General features: G+C 35.4%; 1 long non-coding RNA gene across 1 annotated transcript; it reads left to right on the top strand.

Moving 5' to 3' along the window:
• The first annotated feature begins 575 nt into the window (after nucleotides 1-575).
• LOC121871253 lies at nucleotides 576-9,999 on the top strand. The gene is made up of 3 exons (XR_006089855.1): nucleotides 576-1,019; nucleotides 6,252-6,371; nucleotides 6,843-9,999. It is a non-coding gene; the product is annotated as an uncharacterized LOC121871253 (long non-coding RNA).
• The last annotated feature ends 463 nt before the right edge of the window (nucleotides 10,000-10,462 follow it).

Below are 10,462 nucleotides of genomic sequence, written 5' to 3'. Positions count from 1 at the left end.
GGTAGAAGCTCATGGCATCAAAGGTGACATCCTTAAATGGATTAGGGCGTGGTTACAGGACAGGAAACAGCGAGTGAGCAGTGGCGGCTCGTGAAAAATAAAATGGGACTGCAAGCCTCACACAACAGTAGGATACACAAATTTGACCTACCTCAGGTATGAGTTGTAGTTGATGTCCACTAATTCCCAGGGCATGGTAGTAGTGTTGGTGGTGATGGACCAGTATTAATTGAAAATAAAGTCGTCGTGTCTGCTCTTCGATGTAGCAAAATTGTTTATTACTATTTCATTAAAATCCTTTATTTACTTCACTCGATTTTCCATCGTCAAAGGGTAATTAAAGAAAGCACGATTTAACCACACCGTCCACACGTTGTACGAGACTGAGCTGCTTCAAGTGCGGCGGCGGCGGCGGCGCCAATTAATAACAGACATCAATCGTACAGCATTGACAGCAACTATGAAAGTAACTTAAATTTTGGTCTGATTTTAATGAAAATTCACTTAGCAACGTATTGAAAATAATTAAATAACATATAAAATGATATATTTGTTGGTAGTGTATTATTCAGCTGTCTCTCTAAAGGAATCATACGCCTGGCAGTGAGTGTCTGGGAGGGACTGCACGAGCCGCCACAGCCAGTGACCATTAACGGCACTAAGTCCTATTGGAGCAACGTCACTTGTGGTGTACCCCAAGGCTCAGTACTTGGACCATTATTGGGACTGCCAATAGGCCCGCTGCAGTTTCCTCCATTCTTATGTTCTTATATCAAGAATTTAAAGTTTATAAATTAATAAAGATTTTGGTGCCATCACGAATGTTCAACAATGTCAACAAGGTCGGCCATCTTGGAGCCGAGGAGAGTGTTGGGTAGTCTAGTGTAAACAAACTTACCGTATGGAGGCGAGTGACTGTAACACCTACCAAAAAATGAATATAACAAGGACATAATATAGGATGGTATCATTTAAATGGACGACACGGGAGAAGTGACTAACTACCAACACTAAAACAGGTAAGAAATCGTAAAATTTATAACTTGTTCGTCTCTGTTAAGTTGGTTGGAAAGGGTCTGACCATATAGTCGCCAACCCGTTTCGTCACCCCTTTCATTCCCATCAATATATACACGAAAATAACTGTTGCTTGGGATAGAAAATAGTAAAAAGCATTGACAATTTATTAAAGACGAAAATAAATAATAAAAACATTGTTAATATGCCTGCAATCATCTCTCTGCCCCTTGGCTTATGAAAATATTTACCAATGGTTAATTAAAACACCTAGTTTACAAAATTGTATTAATTATCCCTCGGCATAACAATACATTTGATCATGCAAGCATCTCACCAAGACCGGTCCAACGAATTACCCAAATGTAGCTGGAATGAAGTCAAATAATGGTCCTAGATGAATAAATCGGACTGCCAATCACTTCTCGACTAGTATTTGGTGTCACAAAGTCACAAAAAATTGGTAAACTTAATTTAATCTGAGTTAATAGATCGAGTGCATGTACCTAACCTAACCTAACCTAACCTAACCTTGACTAGTATTTGGTGTCACGAAGTCACAAAAAATTGGTAAACTTAATTTAATCTGAGTTAATAGATCAAGTGCATGTACCTAACCTAATCTAATCTAACCTAACCTAACACAACACAACTCAGATTAAATTAAGTTTACCAATTTTTTTTTTACTTTATGACACCAAATAATAATCGAGATGATTCACAGCCCGAATTACGCTTGTACGACCATCATTTGACTTCATTGTGGCTACATTTGGGCAATTCCTCACTCCGTCGGTACATGCACGCGATCTATTAACTCAGATTAAAGTAAGTTTTCCAATTTTTTGTGACTTTCTGACACCAAATACTAGTCAAGAAGTGATTAGCAGTCCGATGTATTCATGTAGGACCATTATTTGACTTCATTGCCAATACTGAAAGTTTTTCGCTGTTTATTATTTCATCTTACAAATAAGTTTTACAAAATTACACTAGAAATATTATTAAACATGTATTGTGTATGTATAACAGATATTCGTTAAGATTTTACCCTTATTTGCTATACTTTTGGGTACATTTGGGTAATTCGTGGCTCCCCACCAAGACAATTTGTTAGAGACGAAAATAAGAAAGTAAAAACGTTATTACCCATGCAAGCATCTCACTTAAACAATTTACTGAAGACTAAATCGAAATAATTTTTTTTTTTTTTTAATATGCCTGCAAAGTGGGCAGATGCCCAGGGGCCTCCACATGTGTGGTAGTAGCTATATCAGGGCTGGTCGACTTGAAACCACATGAATGACTCCAGTCATGTCTTACTTTTGTGTGTGTGTGTGTTGGGAATTTGTACACTATCAATAAATATACAGTTTATTAAAAATTTCTCAATGTTCTAATTTCCTCAATATAACTGCATACGGCTTCAAAATTCTCCAAAGAAGTGTTCAAATTTCAAAATTTTCCCGGGAGGTGCTGTAAGCCCCCCGGAACTCCCAAATGTTTAGGCTCGCTTCACTCTCCACCTCACCCTCTTGGGTAGTTATAATGAGGGGGCCTCCACAAAAAGGCTGCCCATGGGCCTGAGGGCCACATGCGGCCCTTGAAGCCTGTCATTGCGGCCCACTTCTGAAATTACCATGAACCCTGTCTGCGGCCCCCACACCCGAGCAATTTTTACCAAGAAAATTAAAGAAAGTGATGCTACTGTTAAAGTAAGTTTTGTGATTAGTTAGATCATTGCCAAAAGACTTAAACCTTTTTCTGATGGTGAAATTATAAAAGAATGCTTTACTACAGCATCTGAAATATTATGTCCAGAGAAAATCAAACATTATAAAAATATAAGTCTCTCAGTTTACAGTTGTTCTGCGAATTGACAGTCTTGGGGATAATATTTAGCAGTTAATAGCCAAGTAAGCATCCACTTTCTCGACATACTCTGTGGCACTTGATAAAAGCACTGGTACTACAGATACTACACAACTTGCTGTGTAAATTCGAGGTGTGGACAGTGACTTCGTATCACAGAGGAATGGCTTCTCTTCAAAGCATGAAAGGAACAACAACTGGACAGAATATATTTGAAGATTTAGACAAGGTACTGAGCAAGTTCGACCTTGATTACAAGAAACTGGTAAACATTACAATGGCCTGGTTGGTTTAGTTAAGGGTAAATTGGAATCTCAGAATATTGATTCATTTTCACTAATTGTATGTCATTGTATCATGCATCAAGAAACTTTGTGTGCAAAAACACTGAAATTTGAACATGTGATGAGTGTCCTTGTAAAAGCAATCAACTTTATTAAGTCAAAAGGTTTGAATCTCCTTCAGTTTCAACAGTTACTGGCAGACATTGAAGCAGTTTGGTGATGTGAAATATTTTTGTGAGGTTCGGTGGCTAAGTAGAGCAGGAATGCTGAAAAGAGCTTATGATCTTTTGGGAGAAATTTTTTTGTTTTTAGATATGAAGGATAACAGTGTCCCAGAACTGACTGATAAGGAATGGATCTCTGATTTAGCATTTCTAGTGGACATTACTCAAAATCTGAACACTTTGAATGTGAAACTCCAGGGAAAAGATAAATTCATAAGTAACCTTTTCTCGTCAATCAAAGGATTTCAGACAAAATTACGTCTCTGGGAGTCGCAAATCAGAAAGCATAATACAGCCCATTTACCAACTCTCAGCAAGTATGAAATTAAGGACAAACAATTTTTGAAGTATGCTGACAAGTTGACAGCCTTGCAGGATGAGTTCTCACACAGATTTCAGGATATCAGAAGACATTCAATAGAATTATTTGCTGCACCTTTCACTCTGGACATAGAATCCGTTCCAGAGATGTATCAGATGGAACTGATTGATCTCCAGTGCAACAATGAACTGAAGTAGAAAAATTACCAAGTTTCCACTCCACATGAATTTTATAAGAATTATTTACCAAGAGCAGATTATCCACAACTTTCTGCTCATGCACAAAAAATGTTGTCAGTGTTTGGAAGTACTGTACATACTTATGTGAATAGCTGTTTTCAAAAATGAATATATAAGAACAAATTAAGGTCCTCTATTACTATGTGCACCTACTAAACACCCTTCGTATTGCTACATCATCCATCCATGGATGTTCTTATCATTATAGTAAGGGTAAATAATCGTTTAATGGCTGTGGCTCCTTTTTGTGAAGAGAATTCAACTTCCAGGTTACTGTTGAAGCCTAAACTCACCTAACCTAACCTCTATGAACCATGTATTACTAATTCAGTTATTCTCACCATCCAAACCTATCTAACGTAACCTAAAATCTTGCTGCAGCCATTAAACGAATATTAACCATAGTAAGTATTTCAGGCTAATATACTACTGTATATATATCACTCATGACCGTCAATGGTTCAGTAATTATGGGAGGTGTTTTTAGATACAATTTTGTACGCTGACTACTTTCACTTCTATTCATTTTCTTCGGTAAATGCCTAGTTTTCTAGATATAGGCGAGTTAAGATATAGGTTTGGTTCGGTTAGCACATGATTTCAGCCTTTTTTTGTTTTTTTCCCAACAATACAGCATCTTCTAATAAAATTAATGAAAACTAGGTACTTTTAAACTCATTTATAATGAAAAATAGCGGACGGTCACAATCTGAATAATTACCACATTTTAAAAGAGGCAGCAACTTATTTTAATTACATAATAAGTTTTTTCTTGTCTATGCTCACATGTTGTGGCAGGACATTAAGAATGATGGAAATTGCTGGGTAAAACACGGTGAAAACTGATCATATGACACTAAAATGAGGTCTCTACATGCTTTGTATGTGAAGAAATAAATTATTTCCCGTAATGTATGAGAATACCGCTAACACCAGGAGTTGTTCGATCTCATTCGTTTTTTCCACAGATATTCTTATCATTATAGTAAGTATTTTAAAGAGGCAACATTTACTAGAACCTAATAATACCTGACCTAACCAACCAAAGAAACCTACCTAATCTTACCTTACTTCCTAGCCAGACCCCCTGCTTTATTAAACAGAAAGTACTTATTTTGATATCTAGTACTCTACCAATGAAAGCAACTTTTTTGAAGCGTCAAGTCGTAATTTTAAATTTTTTGTGGGCGTGAGTATGGTCAGACCGAGCGAGTCGGTTGTAAACAAAGAGACAACTCAGTGACACAGCAGATTTATCGGAGGGGTATTTACGGTAAATAATTAATTTCTTCACGTATAAACCACGTAGAGACAACATTATAGTGTCATATGATCAGTTTTTCACTGTGTTTTATCCTGTAATTACCCTCAACCCCCATGTCCTGCCCACTACAGGTGATTTATGATCGTAGATAGAGAAAAACAACAAATTAAAGATACCGTTAATACGTACACTAATTAAAATAAAAAGTTGTCACCTCTTAAAATACTTACTCTAATTATTATAAGAACATCTGTGGAAAAAATGAACAAAATCAAACAACAACTGGCGGTAGCGGTGTTCTCATAAATTACCGAATATAATGTGGTAAAGATTCGGAAAAGGTCAATCACAGAAACTACTGTACTAACAAAAATAGGGTTTTCTAGTGTATTTTGTGGTGTTTCAAGCAAATTTGACCTTTTTCCTCGCAAATGAGCCGTTGTGGAGATTTAACCACTTTTTCAAATCCTGAGAAGGACGAGATTAATATTTGTCATATACAGTATTTTACAATATGGCTACTGTATAAAGATTTATTTTATGCCAAAACAGGAAATTTATTACAATGAAAGTGTGGAGACCGTTGGTACCCGAATGCATTTATGTATTTCATTCATACTTTCCAAATTTTTTTATGGATGATACTGATTAATAAAATCAAAGCGACAACATTATATTATTTGTTCTTTTTAGCCTATCTTTCAATCATTAATTACTAATTAGTGGGCTGGGCATGTATATTTAATTTATTTGTAGGTTTTTGCTCATATCGGGTATTTATTCATTCGTTGTAAAGAATTAAGACAATTTTAATCCTTTTAAATTTTTTTTCATGAAGGTGTTATATTGTTAAAAAGATATTAGGTCCCAGTAGCAATCGCAGATACAGTTCACTTTCTCCATGCTTGGACTATCCTTTAGCTATTTCACAAAGGTTGTTTTGTTGGATTTGTTATGAACAGTTGACAATGTTAGTTACCGGTAAGTGTAATATTTCCTTGTGCCTGTATTATTTATATTTTTTTCCAGGTTCTGCGAGTATTATTCCTCCCGGGTTGTGGCGTTCTCATTTTGAATGATGGCCATTCCAAAGATGCTAGTTAAGTTTGTCTCATTGAAGCTGTGTGGCACCTGATCATCTTCCTTATGGTAACTTCCACAAGATGGCACAGTACTGTATTAGCATCCAGGGAATATTTCTTGTACTATCATATTTTGTGCTCTTCTGTTTGTAGCAGGACACTTAGTCTCTATTGATTATTGTTTTACAGTTAAAACAATAATGTGTGTTTAAGTCATTATAGTGAAGGCTGCTGACTATTTATTCAACTGATAGACATGACTGAATTGTCAACATTTACCTGGGAAAATGTTCACATGTTAGTTTAATACATTTCCACTTTTAGGTTAGAAGAGAAAGGACACAAAAATTTTAGTGTAACAAAATATAATATTTCATATTTTTTGTTTACATAAAAAATTTAGATTCAGCTTGATATTGCCTAAATAGTCACATTCCGAGCAAATTTCAATTCCGGTTATTGGAGAGTTCCGGGTTTGAGGGATTCCGGCTGACGGAGATATTACTCTATCGTACTCCCATGTATTTATCTTTTCCAGGTTGATCATCTATTATCCCTCTCAACATTTGGAGCTTTGAGCATCAGAGTTTTGACCTGCAGTCAAACTGAAGGTGTTGTTTGAAAAGCTCCATTAAAGCTGTGGGGCATTTGTCCATACTCCAGAAGGTGATTTCCACATCAAGATTACTAAGTTGTTCATTAATAACATGCAGTAATCTTCCATTGTGTGTCAAAGGGTGCTGCGTCTCTGTGGCTTATGACTTAAGACCAAATCAAGGACTTTTGTTCAAGACATTTACTGTTTGATGCAACTGTGGAAAACAAAATTGATTCCCAAACATTTTTTATCTGATCAGGTGTACATTATTTATAAATTTATAACATTTCCACCTTGAAGTAAAACAGGATTGTGGATAATATGTCTTTGGATTGAAAAGAATCGATTTTTTTTAGAGCAGGAATTTTAACAATTATTTAAATCTTCTGATTACAAAAATCTTTAGAAATCTGACAAGAAAATTTTATGTTTAACTTTTAATTGAATACTTAACAAAAATAATTTGGAAAAGGAATATGGAAGGTCACCCAGTTGAGAACTCATTCCATTGTTCAATGTGCAATAAATTTTTTAGCACAAATGACATTCTGTTAAAGCATGCTTGTAACTACACAGGGAGAAAGCCATATAAATGTTCCAAATGCCATAAATCATTTCAAAAGAGATGTTATTTATTAAAGCATAAAAAGATTCACACAGAAGGAAAGACATTTCATTGTGCAGAATGCGATAAATCTTTCAGACAGAAAGGAAATTTAATAGTACATATGAGAGTTCATACAGGAGAGAAACCATATCAGTGTTCAGAATGTAATGAATTCTTTAGACATGGCAAAAGTTTGAAAATACATTATAGAGTTCACACTGGAGAAAAGCCATTTCAGTGTTCAGAATGTAATGAATTTTTTAGACATAAGCAGAGTTTAGATGTACACTTGAGAGTTCACCAAGAGAAGAAACCATTTCAGTGTATAGCGTGTAAAAAATACTTCAGTATAAAAGGACGTCGAATACAGCCTCTCAAGTGTACAGAATGCTCTACAGCCAATAGATTTCAAAATTATCTAGTAGTGGATAGTAATGCTCGTCCTACAGAAAAACCTTCGAGTCTACAAATTGACAGTATTGTTTTGATGCCTAACTCAATAGAAGAGATGTTGGTCAGCTCCAGGGTAGAAGTGAAAAAGGAAGGAGGTGATAATGTAGACTCAGTTATTGTTAAGACTGAGGATCCACTCAAACTTGATACTATTCCTCAGTGTGCTATAAAGAGGGAGATCCTGGAGGATTGTATTTTTGTTAAGGAAGAAGAATTCTGACATTTTCTAAAGTCGTTCGTATCTGGTGTTCTAGTGTTTGTTTGTTGTACTTTAATAAATATTTGTCATTAATTTGTTTCTTATCTTTCAAACTTTCTAATATTTTGAATAAAAATGAATGGGTAAATATTTACAAACTATACTGAGTAAAACCCAATCACTGCCCCTAACATGGCATTGTTCATTGATATTTCTGCATAGGAACTGCCACATTACAGGTATCCAACACTACGATGAAGAATCTACAGTGGAAATTGGATATATTATGAAGTTGTGTGTTTACATCTCTCACGTTATATCCAGTCAAGCTCATGACACTTAACACGTAAGAGGAAAAATATGTTTGGCTTAATAGCAGTATATTTCCCATTTTGTTTTTACTCTTCTATAAATGTACTCTCATGCAGTCAGCCCTAAAGCACACAACTATTGTCAGATTGCTTTTGATTTGAGTTGTTGAATCACACCAAATACTCCAGACTCATATAATCCTATTTCATTTAGCTCATCATCACTGGTTCCTTGACACACAGTAGTACACACTAGCCCTGTCCTCTCTGAATGGTGGGTAATATCCTGGTAAATAAAATTCACCCGGCAACACATTTTCTCAACCCAAGGATGTGATTTCTCCACAAGATCTTTAATCCTTTCTCCGTTGATTGTTGGGAGTTCTTGTATTTGTTGCTTTAGTTTATCTTTTTCCTTATCTATTTTGGTTTCAAGATCCTATACAGTACATTGTAATTATCTCTATAACTTTTTTCATACATATTTTGCGAAGAAATATGGCAAGCTCATTATCAGTATTTGAGCTGCATATGAGTGCCTTAAGTAACTCTTTAGACAGCTTTAACCCCTTCTCTATAGGGATGCCACTTTTAATATTTTATTTGGCTAATGCTAGACAATTTTAGACTTGAAGGATGGACATAGTAATATATAGACAAGCTATGATATTCAGTGATTAATTATATTAAGGGATTAACTATTATACACACTTCAAGGGGTCATTCTTATGGGGTGAATCATCATACTTAAAGGGAAATAGTAATTGTACTCAAGATTGTTATATTGTACACGAATGTTAAGTCATCATACTCGAGAAGTTATGAACGGATTCATGGGCTAACTTTGTATGGTTTTACTGTATAATGAGCTCAATGTTGATCTGATATGTGGTGAGCTTTATGGTGCCCTGTGTTTATGTAATGTTTTAATATCACACAGTGGTATGGGTTTGTTGTGTCATAAGCTTACTATAGTACTAAGGTTGCCATGTCATAATTTCACAACACTAGACTTGCTAGGTTATAAAAATACAACACCAGGTTTTTTGTTTTGTTTTTGTAAGGTCACAACTTTGGATTTTTCTTATTGTAATCCCACAACACCAGGATAGTCTATCAAAAGATTTCAGCACTTGGATTTCTATGTGGTGAGCTCACGGCATTGAGTGTTGTGTGTCTCTTGGTCAGCAACACTGAATTCTCTTGCCATGAAGTCACTATATTGGTAAACCATTTGGTAAAAATCTGTGATGCAGATGAGACCATTCACAATGTAAATCTTTTTGAATCATCTGAAGATTAGACCTTTAAGTTCTCACCTGGAGTTTCATCCCTTAGCTTAACCGGCCTCAAGTTTTACTGCTACCGAATTATCAGGGAGGGGGGTTAATCTTCAGGTGACACACGGAGGATAAATTTTGTAATGGTCTCGTCTGCATCACTGGTATAAATGAACCCAGCTTTTGTCAGGGTTTGTGTTTATATGGTGTAGTATGTGATACAAAAATATAAATATTTTAAAAGATAGTATGGGTGTATTGGCTTTCTTTACATATTTTGTCTTCTATTTTACCCTTATGGTTATAGATGTAGCATAATACCTCTTTATCTATATTATATATAGTTGCAGAATAAACATTTGGTGTCATGTAAAATAACTGAAGCTATAATTCTCATGTGTTCATGGAAGAGGACTTAAAATAAATCATGGCATCAACAGTTAGTGGTAAGATTAAACTTTTTCGAAATACAGGAATTTATTAATGAAGGGTAATGGACACACACACACACACACATACAACTCCTCCCCAACTTATGACCTACTTGACTTACGACCACCCGCACTTACGACCTGCCTCAGTCGTACCAAAGTTTTGTCAAATTACGTATTTTCAAGTCCCAACGTCAGTACACAGACAAAATTTTTGTTTGTAATTCACTTTAAAATGGCTGGCAAGCTTAAAAGTGAGAGTTTTGTGTTGCCGAGAAG

The sequence above is a fragment of the Homarus americanus genome, unplaced genomic scaffold, assembly GCF_018991925.1.
Source record: "Homarus americanus isolate GMGI-L3 unplaced genomic scaffold, GMGI_Hamer_2.0 scaffold46973, whole genome shotgun sequence".
Classification (NCBI taxonomy): domain Eukaryota; kingdom Metazoa; phylum Arthropoda; class Malacostraca; order Decapoda; family Nephropidae; genus Homarus; species Homarus americanus.
Note: the sequence above shows the minus strand (reverse complement) of the source record. Positions and strands in the feature narration are given on the sequence as shown.